Genomic DNA, 24,549 nt, shown 5'->3' on the forward strand with positions numbered 1-24,549 from the left:
TACCACATAGAATTTATAAATATTATACACCAAGACGCTATCTCCTATGCAAATGCCTCTTTTCCACGCTCCAATGCGCCAGAAACGACGAAATTCGGTTTGACATCAAACTTTCATCAAGCCATTTGACAAACTTCCCTTCATCGGATCGAAATGCGTTGTAAGAATAGAAAGTGCAACTTACCACATAGAATTTATAAATATTCTACACCAAGACGCTATCTCCTATGCAAATGCCTCTTTTCCACGCTCCAATGCGCCAGAAACGGCGAAATTCGGTTTGACATCAAACTTTCATCAAGCCATTTGACAAACTTCCCTTCATCGGATCGAAATGCGTTGTAAGAATAGAAAGTGCAACTTACCACATAGAATTTATGAATATTCTGCACCAAGACGCTATCTCCTATGCAAATGCCTCTTCTCCACGCTCCAATGCGCCAGAAACGACGAAATTTGGTTTGACATCAAACTTTCATCAAGCCATTTGACAAACTTCCCTTGGTCGGATCGAAATGCGTTGTAAGAACGGAAAGTGCAACTTACCACATAGAATTTATAAATATTTTACAATAAGACGCTATCTCCTATGCAAATGCCTCTTTTCCACGCTCCAATGCGCCAGAAACGGCGAAATTCGGTTTGACATCAAACTTTCATCAAGCCATTTGACAAACTTCCCTTCATCGGATCGAAATGCGTTGTAAGAATAGAAAGTGCAACTTACCACATAGAATTTATGAATATTCTACACCAAGACGCTATCTCCTATGCAAATGCCTCTTCTCCACGCTCCAATGCGCCGGAAACGACGAAATTTGGAATGTCATCAAACTTTCATCAAGCCATTTGACAAACTTCCCTTCATCGGATCGAAATGCGTTGTAAGAACGGAAAGTGCAACTTACCACATAGAATTTATAAATATTCTACACCAAGACGCTATCTCCTATGCAAATGCCTCTTTTCCACGCTCCAATGCGCCAGAAACGACGAAATTTGGTTTGACATCAAACTTTCATCAAGCCATTTGACAAACTTCCCTTCATCGGATCGAAATGCGTTGCAAGAACGGAAAGAGCAACTTACCACATAGAATTTATAAATATTCTACACCAAGACGCTATCTCCTATGCAAATGCCTCTTTTCCACGCTCCAATGCGCCAGAAACGACGAAATTTGGTTTGACATCAAACTTTCATCAAGCCATTTGACAAATTTCCCTTCATCGGATCGAAATGCGTTGTAAGAACGGAAAGTGCAACTTACCACATAGAATTTATAAATATTTTACAATAAGACGCTATCTCCTATGCAAATGCCTCTTTTCCACGCTCCAATGCGCCGGAAACGACGAAATTTGGAATGTCATCAAACTTTCATCAAGCCATTTGACAAACTTCCCTTGGTCGGATCGAAATGCGTTGTAAGAACGGAAAGTGCAACTTACCACATAGAATTTATAAATATTTTACAATAAGACGCTATCTCCTATGCAAATGCCTCTTTTCCACGCTCCAATGCGCCAGAAACGGCGAAATTCGGTTTGACATCAAACTTTCATCAAGCCATTTGACAAACTTCCCTTCATCGGATCGAAATGCGTTGTAAGAATAGAAAGTGCAACTTACCACATAGAATTTATAAATATTCTACACCAAGACGCTATCTCCTATGCAAATGCCTCTTTTCCATGCTCCAATGCGCCAGAAACGACGAAATTCGGTTTGACATCAAACTTTCATCAAGCCATTTGACAAACTTCCCTTGGTCGGATCGAAATGCGTTGTAAGAACGGAAAGTGCAACTTACCACCTAGAATTTATAAACTTTTACACCAAGACGCTATCTCCTATGCAAATGCCTCTTTTCCACGCTCCAATGCGCCAGAAACGGCGAAATTCGGTTTGACATCAAACTTTCATCAAGCCATTTGACAAACTTCCCTTCATCGGATCGAAATGCGTTGTAAGAATAGAAAGTGCAACTTACCACATAGAATTTATGAATATTCTGCACCAAGACGCTATCTCCTATGCAAATGCCTCTTCTCCACGCTCCAATGCGCCAGAAACGACGAAATTTGGTTTGACATCAAACTTTCATCAAGCCATTTGACAAACTTCCCTTGGTCGGATCGAAATGCGTTGTAAGAACGGAAAGTGCAACTTACCACATAGAATTTATAAATATTCTACACCAAGACGCTATCTCCTATGCAAATGCCTCTTTTCCACGCTCCAATGCGCCAGAAACGGCGAAATTCGGTTTGACATCAAACTTTCATCAAGCCATTTGACAAACTTCCCTTCATCGGATCGAAATGCGTTGTAAGAATAGAAAGTGCAACTTACCACATAGAATTTATGAATATTCTACACCAAGACGCTATCTCCTATGCAAATGCCTCTTTTCCATGCTCCAATGCGCCAGAAACGACGAAATTTGGTTTGACATCAAACTTTCATCAAGCCATTTGACAAACTTCCCTTCATCGGATCGAAATGCGTTGTAAGAATAGAAAGTGCAACTTACCACATAGAATTTATAAATATTCTACACCAAGACGCTATCTCCTATGCAAATGCCTCTTTTCCACGCTCCAATGCGCCAGAAACGGCGAAATTTGGTTTGACATCAAACTTTCATCAAGCCATTTGACAAACTTCCCTTCATCGGATCGAAATGCGTTGCAAGAACGGAAAGAGCAACTTACCACATAGAATTTATAAATATTCTACACCAAGACGCTATCTCCTATGCAAATGCCTCTTTTCCACGCTCCAATGCGCCAGAAACGACGAAATTTGGTTTGACATCAAACTTTCATCAAGCCATTTGACAAATTTCCCTTCATCGGATCGAAATGCGTTGTAAGAACGGAAAGTGCAACTTACCACATAGAATTTATAAATATTTTACAATAAGACGCTATCTCCTATGCAAATGCCTCTTTTCCATGCTCCAATGCGCCAGAAACGACGAAATTTGGTTTGACATCAAACTTTCATCAAGCCATTTGACAAACTTCCCTTCATCGCATCGAAATGCGTTGTAAGAATAGAAAGTGCAACTTACCACATAGAATTTATAAATATTCTACACCAAGACGCTATCTCCTATGCAAATGCCTCTTTTCCACGCTCCAATGCGCCAGAAACGGCGAAATTCGGTTTGACATCAAACTTTCATCAAGCCATTTGACAAACTTCCCTTCATCGGATCGAAATGCGTTGTAAGAATAGAAAGTGCAACTTACCACATAGAATTTATAAATATTCTACACCAAGACGCTATCTCCTATGCAAATGCCTCTTTTCCATGCTCCAATGCGCCAGAAACGACGAAATTCGGTTTGACATCAAACTTTCATCAAGCCATTTGACAAACTTCCCTTCATCGGATCGAAATGCGTTGTAAGAATAGAAAGTGCAACTTACCACATAGAATTTATAAATATTCTACACCAAGACGCTATCTCCTATGCAAATGCCTCTTTTCCACGCTCCAATGCGCCAGAAACGGCGAAATTCGGTTTGACATCAAACTTTCATCAAGCCATTTGACAAACTTCCCTTCATCGGATCGAAATGCGTTGTAAGAATAGAAAGTGCAACTTACCACATAGAATTTATGAATATTCTGCACCAAGACGCTATCTCCTATGCAAATGCCTCTTCTCCACGCTCCAATGCGCCAGAAACGACGAAATTTGGTTTGACATCAAACTTTCATCAAGCCATTTGACAAACTTCCCTTGGTCGGATCGAAATGCGTTGTAAGAACGGAAAGTGCAACTTACCACATAGAATTTATAAATATTTTACAATAAGACGCTATCTCCTATGCAAATGCCTCTTTTCCACGCTCCAATGCGCCAGAAACGGCGAAATTCGGTTTGACATCAAACTTTCATCAAGCCATTTGACAAACTTCCCTTCATCGGATCGAAATGCGTTGTAAGAATAGAAAGTGCAACTTACCACATAGAATTTATGAATATTCTACACCAAGACGCTATCTCCTATGCAAATGCCTCTTCTCCACGCTCCAATGCGCCGGAAACGACGAAATTTGGAATGTCATCAAACTTTCATCAAGCCATTTGACAAACTTCCCTTCATCGGATCGAAATGCGTTTTAAGAACGGAAAGTGCAACTTACCACAAAGAATTTATGAATATTCTACACCAAGACGCTATCTCCTATGCAAATGCCTCTTCTCCACGCTCCAATGCGCCAGAAACGACGAAATTTGGTTTGACATCAAACTTTCATCAAGCCATTTGACAAACTTCCCTTGGTCGGATCGAAATGCGTTGTAAGAACGGAAAGTGCAACTTACCACATAGAATTTATAAATATTCTACACCAAGACGCTATCTCCTATGCAAATGCCTCTTTTCCACGCTCCAATGCGCCAGAAACGACGAAATTTGGTTTGACATCAAACTTTCATCAAGCCATTTGACAAACTTCCCTTGGTCGGATCGAAATGCGTTGTAAGAACGGAAAGTGCAACTTACCACCTAGAATTTATAAACTTTTACACCAAGACGCTATCTCCTATGCAAATGCCTCTTTTCCACGCTCCAATGCGCCAGAAACGGCGAAATTCGGTTTGACATCAAACTTTCATCAAGCCATTTGACAAACTTCCCTTCATCGGATCGAAATGCGTTGTAAGAATAGAAAGTGCAACTTACCACATAGAATTTATGAATATTCTACACCAAGACGCTATCTCCTATGCAAATGCCTCTTTTCCACGCTCCAATGCGCCAGAAACGACGAAATTTGGTTTGACATCAAACTTTCATCAAGCCATTTGACAAACTTCCCTTCATCGGATCGAAATGCGTTGCAAGAACGGAAAGAGCAACTTACCACATAGAATTTATAAATATTCTACACCAAGACGCTATCTCCTATGCAAATGCCTCTTTTCCACGCTCCAATGCGCCAGAAACGACGAAATTTGGTTTGACATCAAACTTTCATCAAGCCATTTGACAAATTTCCCTTCATCGGATCGAAATGCGTTGTAAGAACGGAAAGTGCAACTTACCACATAGAATTTATAAATATTTTACAATAAGACGCTATCTCCTATGCAAATGCCTCTTTTCCACGCTCCAATGCGCCGGAAACGACGAAATTTGGAATGTCATCAAACTTTCATCAAGCCATTTGACAAACTTCCCTTCATCGGATCAAAATGCGTTGTAAGAACGGAAAGTGCAACTTACCACATAGAATTTATAAATATTCTACACCATGACGCTATCTCCTATGCAAATGCCTCTTTTCCACGCTCCAATGCGCCAGAAACGGCGAAATTCGGTTTGACATCAAACTTTCATCAAGCCATTTGACAAACTTCCCTTCATCGGATCGAAATGCGTTGTAAGAATAGAAAGTGCAACTTACCACATAGAATTTATGAATATTCTACACCAAGACGCTATCTCCTATGCAAATGCCTCTTCTCCACGCTCCAATGCGCCAGAAACGACGAAATTTGGAATGTCATCAAACTTTCATCAAGCCATTTGACAAACTTCCCTTGGTCGGATCGAAATGCGTTGTAAGAACGGAAAGTGCAACTTACCACCTAGAATTTATAAACTTTTACACCAAGACGCTATCTCCTATGCAAATGCCTCTTTTCCACGCTCCAATGCGCCAGAAACGGCGAAATTCGGTTTGACATCAAACTTTCATCAAGCCATTTGACAAACTTCCCTTCATCGGATCGAAATGCGTTGTAAGAATAGAAAGTGCAACTTACCACATAGAATTTATAAATATTCTACACCAAGACGCTATCTCCTATGCAAATGCCTCTTTTCCATGCTCCAATGCGCCAGAAACGACGAAATTCGGTTTGACATCAAACTTTCATCAAGCCATTTGACAAACTTCCCTTCATCGGATCGAAATGCGTTGTAAGAATAGAAAGTGCAACTTACCACATAGAATTTATAAATATTCTACACCAAGACGCTATCTCCTATGCAAATGCCTCTTTTCCACGCTCCAATGCGCCAGAAACGGCGAAATTCGGTTTGACATCAAACTTTCATCAAGCCATTTGACAAACTTCCCTTCATCGGATCGAAATGCGTTGTAAGAATAGAAAGTGCAACTTACCACATAGAATTTATGAATATTCTGCACCAAGACGCTATCTCCTATGCAAATGCCTCTTCTCCACGCTCCAATGCGCCAGAAACGACGAAATTTGGTTTGACATCAAACTTTCATCAAGCCATTTGACAAACTTCCCTTGGTCGGATCGAAATGCGTTGTAAGAACGGAAAGTGCAACTTACCACATAGAATTTATAAATATTTTACAATAAGACGCTATCTCCTATGCAAATGCCTCTTTTCCACGCTCCAATGCGCCAGAAACGGCGAAATTCGGTTTGACATCAAACTTTCATCAAGCCATTTGACAAACTTCCCTTCATCGGATCGAAATGCGTTGTAAGAATAGAAAGTGCAACTTACCACATAGAATTTATGAATATTCTACACCAAGACGCTATCTCCTATGCAAATGCCTCTTCTCCACGCTCCAATGCGCCGGAAACGACGAAATTTGGAATGTCATCAAACTTTCATCAAGCCATTTGACAAACTTCCCTTCATCGGATCGAAATGCGTTGTAAGAACGGAAAGTGCAACTTACCACATAGAATTTATAAATATTCTACACCAAGACGCTATCTCCTATGCAAATGCCTCTTTTCCACGCTCCAATGCGCCAGAAACGACGAAATTTGGTTTGACATCAAACTTTCATCAAGCCATTTGACAAACTTCCCTTCATCGGATCGAAATGCGTTGCAAGAACGGAAAGAGCAACTTACCACATAGAATTTATAAATATTCTACACCAAGACGCTATCTCCTATGCAAATGCCTCTTTTCCACGCTCCAATGCGCCAGAAACGACGAAATTTGGTTTGACATCAAACTTTCATCAAGCCATTTGACAAATTTCCCTTCATCGGATCGAAATGCGTTGTAAGAACGGAAAGTGCAACTTACCACATAGAATTTATAAATATTTTACAATAAGACGCTATCTCCTATGCAAATGCCTCTTTTCCACGCTCCAATGCGCCGGAAACGACGAAATTTGGAATGTCATCAAACTTTCATCAAGCCATTTGACAAACTTCCCTTGGTCGGATCGAAATGCGTTGTAAGAACGGAAAGTGCAACTTACCACATAGAATTTATAAATATTTTACAATAAGACGCTATCTCCTATGCAAATGCCTCTTTTCCACGCTCCAATGCGCCAGAAACGGCGAAATTCGGTTTGACATCAAACTTTCATCAAGCCATTTGACAAACTTCCCTTCATCGGATCGAAATGCGTTGTAAGAATAGAAAGTGCAACTTACCACATAGAATTTATAAATATTCTACACCAAGACGCTATCTCCTATGCAAATGCCTCTTTTCCATGCTCCAATGCGCCAGAAACGACGAAATTCGGTTTGACATCAAACTTTCATCAAGCCATTTGACAAACTTCCCTTCATCGGATCGAAATGCGTTGTAAGAATAGAAAGTGCAACTTACCACATAGAATTTATAAATATTCTACACCAAGACGCTATCTCCTATGCAAATGCCTCTTTTCCACGCTCCAATGCGCCAGAAACGGCGAAATTCGGTTTGACATCAAACTTTCATCAAGCCATTTGACAAACTTCCCTTCATCGGATCGAAATGCGTTGTAAGAATAGAAAGTGCAACTTACCACATAGAATTTATGAATATTCTGCACCAAGACGCTATCTCCTATGCAAATGCCTCTTCTCCACGCTCCAATGCGCCAGAAACGACGAAATTTGGTTTGACATCAAACTTTCATCAAGCCATTTGACAAACTTCCCTTGGTCGGATCGAAATGCGTTGTAAGAACGGAAAGTGCAACTTACCACATAGAATTTATAAATATTCTACACCAAGACGCTATCTCCTATGCAAATGCCTCTTTTCCACGCTCCAATGCGCCAGAAACGGCGAAATTCGGTTTGACATCAAACTTTCATCAAGCCATTTGACAAACTTCCCTTCATCGGATCGAAATGCGTTGTAAGAATAGAAAGTGCAACTTACCACATAGAATTTATGAATATTCTACACCAAGACGCTATCTCCTATGCAAATGCCTCTTTTCCATGCTCCAATGCGCCAGAAACGACGAAATTTGGTTTGACATCAAACTTTCATCAAGCCATTTGACAAACTTCCCTTCATCGGATCGAAATGCGTTGTAAGAATAGAAAGTGCAACTTACCACATAGAATTTATAAATATTCTACACCAAGACGCTATCTCCTATGCAAATGCCTCTTTTCCACGCTCCAATGCGCCAGAAACGGCGAAATTTGGTTTGACATCAAACTTTCATCAAGCCATTTGACAAACTTCCCTTCATCGGATCGAAATGCGTTGCAAGAACGGAAAGAGCAACTTACCACATAGAATTTATAAATATTCTACACCAAGACGCTATCTCCTATGCAAATGCCTCTTTTCCACGCTCCAATGCGCCAGAAACGACGAAATTTGGTTTGACATCAAACTTTCATCAAGCCATTTGACAAATTTCCCTTCATCGGATCGAAATGCGTTGTAAGAACGGAAAGTGCAACTTACCACATAGAATTTATAAATATTTTACAATAAGACGCTATCTCCTATGCAAATGCCTCTTTTCCATGCTCCAATGCGCCAGAAACGACGAAATTTGGTTTGACATCAAACTTTCATCAAGCCATTTGACAAACTTCCCTTCATCGGATCGAAATGCGTTGTAAGAATAGAAAGTGCAACTTACCACATAGAATTTATAAATATTCTACACCAAGACGCTATCTCCTATGCAAATGCCTCTTTTCCACGCTCCAATGCGCCAGAAACGGCGAAATTCGGTTTGACATCAAACTTTCATCAAGCCATTTGACAAACTTCCCTTCATCGGATCGAAATGCGTTGTAAGAATAGAAAGTGCAACTTACCACATAGAATTTATAAATATTCTACACCAAGACGCTATCTCCTATGCAAATGCCTCTTTTCCATGCTCCAATGCGCCAGAAACGACGAAATTCGGTTTGACATCAAACTTTCATCAAGCCATTTGACAAACTTCCCTTCATCGGATCGAAATGCGTTGTAAGAATAGAAAGTGCAACTTACCACATAGAATTTATAAATATTCTACACCAAGACGCTATCTCCTATGCAAATGCCTCTTTTCCACGCTCCAATGCGCCAGAAACGGCGAAATTCGGTTTGACATCAAACTTTCATCAAGCCATTTGACAAACTTCCCTTCATCGGATCGAAATGCGTTGTAAGAATAGAAAGTGCAACTTACCACATAGAATTTATGAATATTCTGCACCAAGACGCTATCTCCTATGCAAATGCCTCTTCTCCACGCTCCAATGCGCCAGAAACGACGAAATTTGGTTTGACATCAAACTTTCATCAAGCCATTTGACAAACTTCCCTTGGTCGGATCGAAATGCGTTGTAAGAACGGAAAGTGCAACTTACCACATAGAATTTATAAATATTCTACACCAAGACGCTATCTCCTATGCAAATGCCTCTTTTCCACGCTCCAATGCGCCAGAAACGACGAAATTTGGTTTGACATCAAACTTTCATCAAGCCATTTGACAAACTTCCCTTGGTCGGATCGAAATGCGTTGTAAGAACGGAAAGTGCAACTTACCACCTAGAATTTATAAACTTTTACACCAAGACGCTATCTCCTATGCAAATGCCTCTTTTCCACGCTCCAATGCGCCAGAAACGGCGAAATTCGGTTTGACATCAAACTTTCATCAAGCCATTTGACAAACTTCCCTTCATCGGATCGAAATGCGTTGTAAGAATAGAAAGTGCAACTTACCACATAGAATTTATGAATATTCTACACCAAGACGCTATCTCCTATGCAAATGCCTCTTTTCCACGCTCCAATGCGCCAGAAACGACGAAATTTGGTTTGACATCAAACTTTCATCAAGCCATTTGACAAACTTCCCTTCATCGGATCGAAATGCGTTGCAAGAACGGAAAGAGCAACTTACCACATAGAATTTATAAATATTCTACACCAAGACGCTATCTCCTATGCAAATGCCTCTTTTCCACGCTCCAATGCGCCAGAAACGACGAAATTTGGTTTGACATCAAACTTTCATCAAGCCATTTGACAAATTTCCCTTCATCGGATCGAAATGCGTTGTAAGAACGGAAAGTGCAACTTACCACATAGAATTTATAAATATTTTACAATAAGACGCTATCTCCTATGCAAATGCCTCTTTTCCACGCTCCAATGCGCCGGAAACGACGAAATTTGGAATGTCATCAAACTTTCATCAAGCCATTTGACAAACTTCCCTTGGTCGGATCGAAATGCGTTGTAAGAACGGAAAGTGCAACTTACCACATAGAATTTATAAATATTTTACAATAAGACGCTATCTCCTATGCAAATGCCTCTTTTCCACGCTCCAATGCGCCAGAAACGGCGAAATTCGGTTTGACATCAAACTTTCATCAAGCCATTTGACAAACTTCCCTTCATCGGATCGAAATGCGTTGTAAGAATAGAAAGTGCAACTTACCACATAGAATTTATGAATATTCTACACCAAGACGCTATCTCCTATGCAAATGCCTCTTCTCCACGCTCCAATGCGCCAGAAACGACGAAATTTGGAATGTCATCAAACTTTCATCAAGCCATTTGACAAACTTCCCTTGGTCGGATCGAAATGCGTTGTAAGAACGGAAAGTGCAACTTACCACCTAGAATTTATAAACTTTTACACCAAGACGCTATCTCCTATGCAAATGCCTCTTTTCCACGCTCCAATGCGCCAGAAACGGCGAAATTCGGTTTGACATCAAACTTTCATCAAGCCATTTGACAAACTTCCCTTCATCGGATCGAAATGCGTTGTAAGAATAGAAAGTGCAACTTACCACATAGAATTTATGAATATTCTACACCAAGACGCTATCTCCTATGCAAATGCCTCTTTTCCACGCTCCAATGCGCCAGAAACGACGAAATTTGGTTTGACATCAAACTTTCATCAAGCCATTTGACAAACTTCCCTTCATCGGATCGAAATGCGTTGCAAGAACGGAAAGAGCAACTTACCACATAGAATTTATAAATATTCTACACCAAGACGCTATCTCCTATGCAAATGCCTCTTTTCCACGCTCCAATGCGCCAGAAACGACGAAATTTGGTTTGACATCAAACTTTCATCAAGCCATTTGACAAATTTCCCTTCATCGGATCGAAATGCGTTGTAAGAACGGAAAGTGCAACTTACCACATAGAATTTATAAATATTCTACACCAAGACGCTATCTCCTATGCAAATGCCTCTTTTCCACGCTCCAATGCGCCAGAAACGACGAAATTTGGTTTGACATCAAACTTTCATCAAGCCATTTGACAAACTTCCCTTGGTCGGATCGAAATGCGTTGTAAGAACGGAAAGTGCAACTTACCACATAGAATTTATAAATATTTTACAATAAGACGCTATCTCCTATGCAAATGCCTCTTTTCCACGCTCCAATGCGCCGGAAACGACGAAATTTGGAATGTCATCAAACTTTCATCAAGCCATTTGACAAACTTCCCTTGGTCGGATCGAAATGCGTTGTAAGAACGGAAAGTGCAACTTACCACATAGAATTTATAAATATTTTACAATAAGACGCTATCTCCTATGCAAATGCCTCTTTTCCACGCTCCAATGCGCCAGAAACGGCGAAATTCGGTTTGACATCAAACTTTCATCAAGCCATTTGACAAACTTCCCTTCATCGGATCGAAATGCGTTGTAAGAATAGAAAGTGCAACTTACCACATAGAATTTATGAATATTCTACACCAAGACGCTATCTCCTATGCAAATGCCTCTTCTCCACGCTCCAATGCGCCAGAAACGACGAAATTTGGAATGTCATCAAACTTTCATCAAGCCATTTGACAAACTTCCCTTGGTCGGATCGAAATGCGTTGTAAGAACGGAAAGTGCAACTTACCACCTAGAATTTATAAACTTTTACACCAAGACGCTATCTCCTATGCAAATGCCTCTTTTCCACGCTCCAATGCGCCAGAAACGGCGAAATTCGGTTTGACATCAAACTTTCATCAAGCCATTTGACAAACTTCCCTTCATCGGATCGAAATGCGTTGTAAGAATAGAAAGTGCAACTTACCACATAGAATTTATAAATATTCTACACCAAGACGCTATCTCCTATGCAAATGCCTCTTTTCCACGCTCCAATGCGCCAGAAACGACGAAATTTGGTTTGACATCAAACTTTCATCAAGCCATTTGACAAACTTCCCTTCATCGGATCGAAATGCGTTGCAAGAACGGAAAGAGCAACTTACCACATAGAATTTATAAATATTCTACACCAAGACGCTATCTCCTATGCAAATGCCTCTTTTCCACGCTCCAATGCGCCAGAAACGACGAAATTTGGTTTGACATCAAACTTTCATCTAGTCATTTGACAAACTTCCCTTCATCGGATCGAAATGCGTTGTAAGAACGGAAAGTGCAACTTACCACATAGAATTTATAAATATTCTACACCAAGACGCTATCTCCTATGCAAATGCCTCTTTTCCACGCTCCAATGCGCCAGAAACGACGAAATTTGGTTTGACATCAAACTTTCATCAAGCCATTTGACAAATTTCCCTTCATCGGATCGAAATGCGTTGTAAGAACGGAAAGTGCAACTTACCACATAGAATTTATGAATATTCTACACCAAGACGCTATCTCCTATGCAAATGCCTCTTTTCCACGCTCCAATGCGCCAGAAACGACGAAATTTGGTTTGACATCAAACTTTCATCAAGCCAATTGACAAACTTCCCTTCATCGGATCGAAATGCGTTGTAAGAACGGAAAGTGCAACTTACCACATAGAATTTATGAATATTCTACATCAAGACGCTATCTCCTATGCAAATGCCTCTTTTCCACGCTCCAATGCGCCAGAAACGACGAAATTTGGAATGTCATCAAACTTTCATCAAGCCATTTGACAAACTTCCCTTCATCGGATCGAAATGCGTTGTAAGAACGGAAAGTGCAACTTACTACATAGAATTTATAAATATTATACATCAAGACGCTATCTCCTATGCAAATGCCTCTTTTCCACGCTCCAATGCGCCAGAAACGACGAAATTTGGTTTGACATCAAACTTTCATCAAGCCATTTGACAAACTTCCCTTCATCGGATCGAAATGCGTTGCAAGAACGGAAAGAGCAACTTACCACATAGAATTTATAAATATTCTACACCAAGACGCTATCTCCTATGCAAATGCCTCTTTTCCACGCTCCAATGCGCCAGAAACGACGAAATTTGGAATGTCATCAAACTTTCATCAAGCCATTTGACAAACTTCCCTTCATCGGATCAAAATGCGTTGTAAGAACGGAAAGTGCAGCTTACCACATAGAATTTATAAATATTTTACACCAAGACGCTATTTCCTATGCAAATGCCTCTTTTCCACGCTCCAATGCGCCGGAAACGACGAAATTTGGAATGTCATCAAACTTTCATCAAGCCATTTGACAAACTTCCCTTGGTCGGATCGAAATGCGTTGTAAGAACGGAAAGTGCAACTTACCACCTAGAATTTATAAACTTTTACACCAAGACGCTATCTCCTATGCAAATGCCTCTTTTCCACGCTCCAATGCGCCAGAAACGGCGAAATTCGGTTTGACATCAAACTTTCATCAAGCCATTTGACAAACTTCCCTTCATCGGATCGAAATGCGTTGTAAGAACGGAAAGTGCAACTTACCACATAGAATTTATAAATATGCTTCACCAAGACGCTATCTCCCATGCAAATGCCTCTTTTCCACGCTTCAATGCGCCAGAAACGACGAAATTTGGTTTGACATCAAACTTTCATCAAGCCATTTGACAAACTTCCCTTGGTCGGATCAAAATGCGTTGTAAGAACGGAAAGTGCAACTTACCACATAGAATTTATAAATATTATACACCAAGACGCTATCTCCTATGCAAATGCCTCTTTTCCACGCTCCAATGCGCCAGAAACGACGAAATTTGGAATGTCATCAAACTTTCATCAAGCCATTTGACAAACTTCCCTTCATCGGATCGAAATGCGTTGTAAGAACGGAAAGTGCAACTTACTACATAGAATTTATAAATATTATACATCAAGACGCTATCTCCTATGCAAATGCCTCTTTTCTACGCTCCAATGCGCCAGAAACGACGAAATTTGGTTTGGCATCAAACTTTCATCAAGCCATTTGACAAACTTCCCTTCATCGGATCGAAATGCGTTGTAAGAATAGAAAGTGCAACTTACCACATAGAATTTATGAATATTCTACACCAAGACGCTATCTCCTATGCAAATGCCTCTTCTCCACGCTCCAATGCGCCAGAAACGACGAAATTTGGTTTGACATCAAACTTTCATCAAGCCATTTGACAAACTTCCCTTCATCGGATCGAAATGCGTTGCAAGAACGGAAAGAGCAACTTACCACATAGAATTTATAAATATTCTACACCAAGACGCTATCTCCTATGCAAATGCCTCTTTTCCACGCTCCAATGCGCCAGAAACGACGAAATTTGGTTTGACATCAAACTTTCATCTAGTCATTTGACAAACTTCCCTTCATCGGATCGAAATGCGTTGTAAGAACGGAAAGTGCAACTTACCACATAGAATTTATAAATATTCTACACCAAGACGCTATCTCCTATGCAAATGCCTCTTTTCCACGCTCCAATGCGCCAGAAACGACGAAATTTGGTTTGACATCAAACTTTCATCAAGCCATTTGACAAATTTCCCTTCATCGGATCGAAATGCGTTGTAAGAATAGAAAGTGCAACTTACCACATAGAATTTATGAATATTCTACACCAAGACGCTATCTCCTATGCAAATGCCTCTTTTCCACGCTCCAATGCGCCAGAAACGACGAAATTTGGTTTGACATCAAACTTTCATCAAGCCAATTGACAAACTTCCCTTCATCGGATCGAAATGCGTTGTAAGAACGGAAAGTGCAACTTACCACATAGAATTTATGAATATTCTACATCAAGACGCTATCTCCTATGCAAATGCCTCTTTTCCACGCTCCAATGCGCCAGAAACGACGAAATTTGGAATGTCATCAAACTTTCATCAAGCCATTTGACAAACTTCCCTTCATCGGATCGAAATGCGTTGTAAGAACGGAAAGTGCAACTTACTACATAGAATTTATAAATATTATACATCAAGACGCTATCTCCTATGCAAATGCCTCTTTTCCACGCTCCAATGCGCCAGAAACGACGAAATTTGGTTTGACATCAAACTTTCATCAAGCCATTTGACAAACTTCCCTTCATCGGATCGAAATGCGTTGCAAGAACGGAAAGAGCAACTTACCACATAGAATTTATAAATATTCTACACCAAGACGCTATCTCCTATGCAAATGCCTCTTTTCCACGCTCCAATGCGCCAGAAACGACGAAATTTGGAATGTCATCAAACTTTCATCAAGCCATTTGACAAACTTCCCTTCATCGGATCAAAATGCGTTGTAAGAACGGAAAGTGCAGCTTACCACATAGAATTTATAAATATTTTACACCAAGACGCTATTTCCTATGCAAATGCCTCTTTTCCACGCTCCAATGCGCCAGAAACGACGAAATTTGGTTTGACATCAAACTTTCATCAAGCCAATTGACAAATTTCCCTTCATCGGATCGAAATGCGTTGTAAGAACGGAAAGTGCAACTTACCACATAGAATTTATGAATATTCTACACCAAGACGCTATCTCCTATGCAAATGCCTCTTTTCCACGCTCCAATGCGCCAGAAACGACGAAATTTGGTTTGACATCAAACTTTCATCAAGCCAATTGACAAACTTCCCTTCATCGGATCGAAATGCGTTGTAAGAACGGAAAGTGCAACTTACCACATAGAATTTATGAATATTCTACATCAAGACGCTATCTCCTATGCAAATGCCTCTTTTCCACGCTCCAATGCGCCGGAAACGACGAAATTTGGAATGTCATCAAACTTTCATCAAGCCATTTGACAAACTTCCCTTGGTCGGATCGAAATGCGTTGTAAGAATGGAAAGTGCAACTTACCACATAGAATTTATAAATATTCTACACCAAGACGCTATCTCCTATGCAAATGCCTCTTTTCCACGCTTCAATGCGCCAGAAACGACGAAATATGGTGTGACATCAAACTTTCATCAAGCCATTTGACAAACTTCCCTTCATCGGATCGAAATGCGTTGTAAGAATAGAAAGTGCAACTTACCACATAGAATTTATGAATATTCTACACCAAGACGCTATCTCCTATGCAAATGCCTCTTCTCCACGCTCCAATGCGCCAGAAACGACGAAATTTGGTTTGGCATCAAACTTTCATCAAGCCATTTGACAAACTTCCCTTCATCGGATCGAAATGCGTTGTAAGAACGGAAAGTGCAACTTACCACATAGAATTTATGAATATTCTACATCAAGACGCTATCTCCTATGCAAATGCCTCTTTTCCACGCTCCAATGCGCCAGAAACGACGAAATTTGGAATGTCATCAAACTTTCATCAAGCCATTTGACAAACTTCCCTTCATCGGATCGAAATGCGTTGTAAGAACGGAAAGTGCAACTTACTACATAGAATTTATAAATATTATACATCAAGACGCTATCTCCTATGCAAATGCCTCTTTTCTACGCTCCAATGCGCCAGAAACGACGAAATTTGGTTTGGCATCAAACTTTCATCAAGCCATTTGACAAACTTCCCTTCATCGGATCGAAATGCGTTGTAAGAACGAAAAGTGCAACTTACCACATAGAATTTATGAATATTCTACACCAAGACGCTATCTCCTATGCAAATGCCTCTTTTCCACGCTCCAATGCGCCAGAAACGACGAAATTTGGTTTGACATCAAACTTTCATCTAGTCATTTGACAAACTTCCCTTCATCGGATCGAAATGCGTTGTAAGAACGGAAAGTGCAACTTACCACATAGAATTTATAAATATTCTACACCAAGACGCTATCTCCTATGCAAATGCCTCTTTTCCACGCTCCAATGCGCCAGAAACGACGAAATTTGGTTTGACATCAAACTTTCATCAAGCCATTTGACAAATTTCCCTTCATCGGATCGAAATGCGTTGTAAGAACGGAAAGTGCAACTTACCACATAGAATTTATGAATATTCTACACCAAGACGCTATCTCCTATGCAAATGCCTCTTTTCCACGCTCCAATGCGCCAGAAACGACGAAATTTGGTTTGACATCAAACTTTCATCAAGCCAATTGACAAACTTCCCTTCATCGGATCGAAATGCGTTGTAAGAACGGAAAGTGCAACTTACCACATAGAATTTATGAATATTCTACATCAAGACGCTATCTCCTATGCAAATGCCTCTTTTCCACGCTCCAATGCGCCAGAAACGACGAAATTTGGAATGTCATCAAACTTTCATCAAGCCATTTGACAAACTTCCCTTCATCGGATCGAAATGCGTTGTAAGAACGGAAAGTGCAACTTACTACATAGAATTTATAAATATTATACATCAAGACGCTATCTCCTATGCAAATGCCTCTTTTCCACGCTCCAATGCGCCAGAAACGACGAAATTTGGTTTGACATCAAACTTTCATCAAGCCATTTGACAAACTTCCCTTCATCGGATCGAAATGCGTTGCAAGAACGGAAAGAGCAACTTACCACATAGAATTTATAAATATTCTACACCAAGACGCTATCTCCTATGCAAATGCCTCTTTTCCACGCTCCAATGCGCCAGAAACGACGAAATTTGGAATGTCATCAAACTTTCATCAAGCCATTTGACAAACTTCCCTTCATCGGATCAAAATGCGTTGTAAGAACGGAAAGTGCAGCTTACCACATAGAATTTATAAATATTTTACACCAAGACGCTATTTCCTATGCAAATGCCTCTTTTCCACGCTCCAATGCGCCAGAAACGACGAAATTTGGTTTGACATCAAACTTTCATCAAGCCAATTGACAAATTTCCCTTCATCGGATCGAAATGCGTTGTAAGAACGGAAAGTGCAACTTACCACATAGAATTTATGAATATTCTACACCAAGACGCTATCTCCTATGCAAATGCCTCTTTTCCACGCTCCAATGCGCCAGAAACGACGAAATTTGGTTTGACATCAAACTTTCATCAAGCCAATTGACAAACTTCCCTTCATCGGATCGAAATGCGTTGTAAGAACGGAAAGTGCAACTTACCACATAGAATTTATGAATATTCTACATCAAGACGCTATCTCCTATGCAAATGCCTCTTTTCCACGCTCCAATGCGCCGGAAACGACGAAATTTGGAATGTCATCAAACTTTCATCAAGCCATTTGACAAACTTCCCTTGGTCGGATCGAAATGCGTTGTAAGAATGGAAAGTGCAACTTACCACATAGAATTTATAAATATTCTACACCAAGACGCTATCTCCTATGCAAATGCCTCTTTTCCACGCTTCAATGCGCCAGAAACGACGAAATATGGTGTGACATCAAACTTTCATCAAGCCATTTGACAAACTTCCCTTCATCGGATCGAAATGCGTTGTAAGAATAGAAAGTGCAACTTACCACATAGAATTTATGAATATTCTACACCAAGACGCTATCTCCTATGCAAATGCCTCTTCTCCACGCTCCAATGCGCCAGAAACGACGAAATTTGGTTTGGCATCAAACTTTCATCAAGCCATTTGACAAACTTCCCTTCATCGGATCGAAATGCGTTGTAAGAACGGAAAGTGCAACTTACCACATAGAATTTATGAATATTCTACATCAAGACGCTATCTCCTATGCAAATGCCTCTTTTCCACGCTCCAATGCGCCAGAAACGACGAAATTTGGAATGTCATCAAACTTTCATCAAGCCATTTGACAAACTTCCCTTCATCGGATCGAAATGCGTTGTAAGAACGGAAAGTGCAACTTACTACATAGAATTTATAAATATTATACATCAAGACGCTATCTCCTATGCAAATGCCTCTTTTCTACGCTCCAATGCGCCAGAAACGACGAAATTTGGTTTGGCATCAAACTTTCATCAAGCCATTTGACAAACTTCCCTTCATCGGATCGAAATGCGTTGTAAGAATAGAAAGTGCAACTTACCACATAGAATTTATGAATATTCTACACCAAGACGCTATCTCCTATGCAAATGCCTCTTCTCCACGCTCCAATGCGCCAGAAACGACGAAATTTGGTTTGGCATCAAACTTTCATCAAGCCATTTGACAAACTTCCCTTCATCGGATCGAAATGCGTTGTAAGAACGAAAAGTGCAACTTACCACATAGAATTTATGAATATTCTACACCAAGACGCTATCTCCTATGCAAATGCCTCTTTTCTACGCTCCAATGCGCCAGAAACGACGAAATTTGGTTTGGCATCAAACTTTCATCAAGCCATTTGACAAACTTCCCCTCATCGGATCGAAATGCGTTGTAGGAATGGAAAGTGCAACTTACCACATAGAATTTATAAATATTCTACACCAAGACGCTATCTCCTATGCAAATGCCTCTTCTCCACGCTCCAATGCGCCAGAAACGACGAAATTTGGTTTGGCATCAAACTTTCATCAAGCCATTTGACAAACTTCCCTTAGTCGGATCGAAATGCATTGTAAGAACGGAAAGTGCAACTTACCACATAAAATTTATAAACTTTTACACCAAGACGCTATCTCCTATGCAAATGCCTCTTTTCCACGCTCCAATGCGCCAGAAACGACGAAATTTGGAGTGACATCAAACTTTCATCAAGCCATTTGACAAACTTCCCTTGGTCGGATCGAAATGCGTTGTAAGAACGGAAAGTGCAGTTTACCACATAAAATTTATAAATATTCTACACCAAGACGCTATCTCCTATGCAAATGCACCTTTCCAACGCTCCAATGCGCCAGAAACGACGAAATTTGGTAGGTTATCAAACTTTCAGCAAGCCATTTGACAAACTTCCCTTGGTCGGATCGAAATGCATTCTAAGAACGAAAAGTGAATCTTTTGACAACAAATTTATAAATATACTCTTACAAGACGCTATCTCCTATGCAAATGCCTCTTTTCCACGCTCCAATGCGCCAGAAACGACGAAATTTGGTCTGTCATCAAACTTTCATCAAGCCATTTGACAAACTTCCCTTCATCGGATCAAAATGCGTTGTAAGAACGGAAAGTGCAACTTTTGACAAAGAATTTATAAATATTCTACACCAAGACGCTACCCAGCGGGCATTGTTGCACAACATTCTCTAAAAATCACTCAAAAAATGAATTTTCCTCAATGCACCCCCGCTGGAGTCATGACGTCATCACTCCACTTCGTTTGCCTATTGCACGTACAGTTCTCATACGCCTTCCTTCTCATACACCTTCCTTCTCGTATGCCTTGATGAAAACCAACAATAAAAAAAATCGCAAGAACGTTTCGGTGGGTCATGAACTGTGAGTCATGAAGTTCTTCCTTCTCATATGCCTTGATCAAACTCAACGATAAAAAAAACCGCAAGAACAGTGGGTCATGAAGTTCTTGGTTTGTTTTCTTTTCAACCGAGCATTATTTTTTTTATGAAATCCGCGTGGATGGCTTGTTTTGATGTGTCAACTTTGTTTTGATAAGGATTTATCGCTGTTCTTGAGCAGTGTCGAATCTTGAGCAGTGTCGATTAGTTTTATTAAATTGTTTGCAGTTAATCGTTGTGATTCAAAGTGATGGATCGTGAAATAGAAATGGAGTGGGAGCCATTCAAGCAAAGTTGATCAAGTGTTATACCGTGGGCAGATCTAGTCGTTGGTAAGTGAAAGTGAATATACAAAATGTATTATCGAAACATTGGTAATGTTTCGGGTACTAGCATATATGGTGTACTCTTGCTGCTGGTTACGTATAAATATACGATCGGGATCTGGATGCAGTTTAAAAAATTAGTAATATTGTTTAAGATATAACTCCTGAAGAGGAAGCGATGGAATTAGGTAGAGCTTCGTCAAGCAAAAGAAAGAACGGTGATGAAGTTTCTAGTGGTCCTAGCCGTCGACCTCGAATGGACGACACTGAAATAGAATGGGCTGAATGGCAACGAATAAGGGCGTCTGAAACAAAATGGCCTGATCTAGGAGATGGTTAGTAAAAGAAAAAAATATAAAAATGTATTATAGTGTTTTAAAGCCTCCGGGCAGCTGGGATGGGTTATGTAATACACTGGAGGAAACAAGAATAGCACCACCCTGTTTTTTGCCAATATTTTTTACATTTCCATAAAATTGGAGCTTTTTCGAGTTTGGTACGTTATTACAATCAGTTTCACAACTTTCCAGTAGATTAAGGACGCTTTGATGTGGGGAGTTACCATTTAAACCGAAAAAAGCTTAAAAATGGGGAGGAAATAAAAATAGCACCACTTTGGTTTTCTGTTCAGCAATTGAAGATATTTAAAAAAACTAATAATCTTAAATGAGTTTTTAAGATATTAATTGTTAGTATGGAACCTAAACTATAGAAATTAAATATTATTAGTCGTGTGTTATTTGATTTTCCTAGCCATTTAGAAGACATGGGTCAGGAACAGCAACGCTTCGTTAAAACCGAGCTAAACATCAAAACTGACCATTGTAGCAGAGGCCTGTTCCCTGAAAATCGGTCTAAAAACCTTCCGATTACATATCATAGCAGTAGGGTTGATGAAACATTCCGGTAACGACGGCCACAAGGACCAACGCGGGAGTAAAACCCAGCTGACGGAGATGGATATGCGAATAATTTATAAATAAGGAGCAAACCAGGGACGAATAGTGATTCTAAATCATGCAGAATTCAACTTAAGATGCCAATAAGTCGTTTGTAGCAAATTACGTTGAACGGGGAAAACTACAAGTAGCCACAAAGATTCCGCAAGTCCAACATGACAGAGCGACATGCATTGAATCGGTTCAAATTCGCTTTAAGGTATACTTGTTGCAGCGACGCATGAAAAAAAGTTCTTTTCAGGCTAAATAAAGTTCATTCTTGGTTTCCTACATTTTTGACAATACTTTTAGCTAGATCTTCAACAAAAATCTGCTGTTAAAATGAGCCGGAACGTTGGTGGTGTTAAACCATTGATATGGGGAGTTCTCTCACTGCAACGAAAGCTTACCTTGCCATGCATCTGACTGAGAATGAAGTTTGATATACTAGAAACAAGATTAATTGCACAAAATTAAACATGGATGAGCTTAGACTTCGTTTTCCAATAAAAATATAACGGATTCCATGAGTTGATGTTAACTACAGGCTGAATTCCTGATATAAGAATGGAGCTATCAAGGTGGCCAGCAGGCTCTTTGTATCCTAATCGCGTAAAAAACCTTTGGCCTATTCATGGTCATCGTGGTTGACTTCAAATGTCAAACAATGAAGCAACAATTACGTGCTCATTCGTATTCGTGAATGCTGGGAGCGCCATGAGCATAACTCTCTGAAAAAATGTATTTTGAACCTCCAAATCCCCGCATATTGAAGGGATTAGATACAATTAAGCTTATATTTACTAATTAAAAGATTAAACTTTATTTTAATTGAGGTTTTGTTAGAATATCTTCAATTGCTGAACAGACAACCAAAGTGGTGCTATTTTTATTTCCTCCCCATTTTTAGGCTTTTTTCGGTTTAAATGGTAATTCTCCGCATTAAAGCGACCGTAATCTACTGCAAAGTTGTGAAACTGATTGTAATAACGTACCAAACACGAAAAAGCTCCAATTTTATGGAAATATAAAAAATATTGGCAAAAAACAGGGTGGTGCTATTCTTGTTTCCTCTAGTGTATTTCATTCTATACTTCAACTGTTTTAGGTATAACCCGAGATGAAGATGCTTTTTTACAAGCGGCATCTACAAGCGGCATTGTGGAAGCCAACCGCCAGATATGTTTTGAAAACAGGGTGGAGGTTATTGGTGGTGGAAGCTTAATTTTCCCCCCGGAGGAACCTGAAACAATTTCGAGCCATGAGGACACATCTATTGACGGATCTGATGATGATGATGATGACATCAGAGTGGATTGCACTAGGTTGGCTAGATATGTAGATAGCTATAGCCGACATGAGGCGTTGAGACGGTGGGCAATCTTGGAACTCGTATCACGTTCGTTTGTAGGAAAACTTCTGGCGATCTTGAGGAAGGATTATAAATTGAAACTTCCTAAAGATGCACGGACACTTACCAAATCATCCTCTCCAGTCGTGGTAAAAGTAAATTCGATCTTGGGAGGACGATTTTGGTATCAGGGGGTAGAGACGGTCCTAAAAAATTATTTTAAAGATGTCACACCCAAAGATGACCTACTTTCCATACAAGTGTCGATCGATGGGCTTCCCCTCTTTAAAACTTCAAACCCACAACTGTGGCCAATACTTATAAAGGTGGAAGAATTGGTAGATGCTCCGGTAATGCTAGTCGGTGTTTTGGGGGACAAGCAAAGCCGGAGAACATCGAACAATATCTTCGGCCGCTAGTGTTGGAGGTGAACGATCTCCAGCAAAGAGGCTTGCAGTTCGGTGACAAGCAGGTGCATTTAAAACTTCGCGCCATTGTTGCCGATTCTCCGGCGCGGGCGTATCTTAAAGCTGTCACCAGTTATACTGGTAAGCATGGATGTTTAAAGTGTTCCTCTCTTGGGAAATACATCAAACCGGAGAATAAAGTCATTTTTGACTGCGTGAACTCTGCACCGCGCACGGACGCGGGCTTTCGAGCTAAAGTAGACAAGGACCATCATAAGAGATGGCGGACGCCACTAGAAGGTATAAATAATTTCCATTTAATAGAAGACGTCGTTGTTGGCGATCGGCTAAATTTAATTGATTTGGGGGTGACCAGAAAAATTCTTCGAGGGATGCTGGATGGCAAATTTGCAACACTTGGTCGATGGTCAGACCCACAGAAGGAAGCTGTGTCTAATTTTATGGAAAATACACGGCTTCCTTCTGAGGTGCATCGACCAATGAGGCACCTCAATGAAGTTCGCAATTGGAAAGGGTACCGAATATCGGTCCTTCATGCATTACATTAGTGTTGTGGTCTTGTAAGATTGCATGAACGAACAGGCTTACAATCATTTCTTGCTCTTCTTCTGCGGTGTGACCTGTTTTGCATTCACGGCACATCAGCGACATTGGCCGCTTGCGAAAAAGCTCCTAGAAAAATTTGTAAAGGAGTTCAGCACGATATATGGTCGTTACCGCTTGACAAGTAATGACCATTATCTCCAGAACGTGTATGGAGAAGTTTTAAAATTCGGACAACTT

General features: G+C 40.2%; 1 pseudogene; it reads left to right on the forward strand.

Annotated features, from left to right (window-relative positions):
- The window catches only part of LOC131270818 (uncharacterized), an 88,444-nt pseudogene extending 64,558 nt beyond the window's left edge, over positions 1-23,886 (forward strand).
- The last annotated feature ends 663 nt before the right edge of the window (positions 23,887-24,549 follow it).

This window comes from Anopheles coustani (genome assembly GCF_943734705.1).
Source record: "Anopheles coustani chromosome X unlocalized genomic scaffold, idAnoCousDA_361_x.2 X_unloc_61, whole genome shotgun sequence".
In the NCBI taxonomy this organism is placed as follows: Eukaryota; Metazoa; Arthropoda; class Insecta; order Diptera; family Culicidae; genus Anopheles; species Anopheles coustani.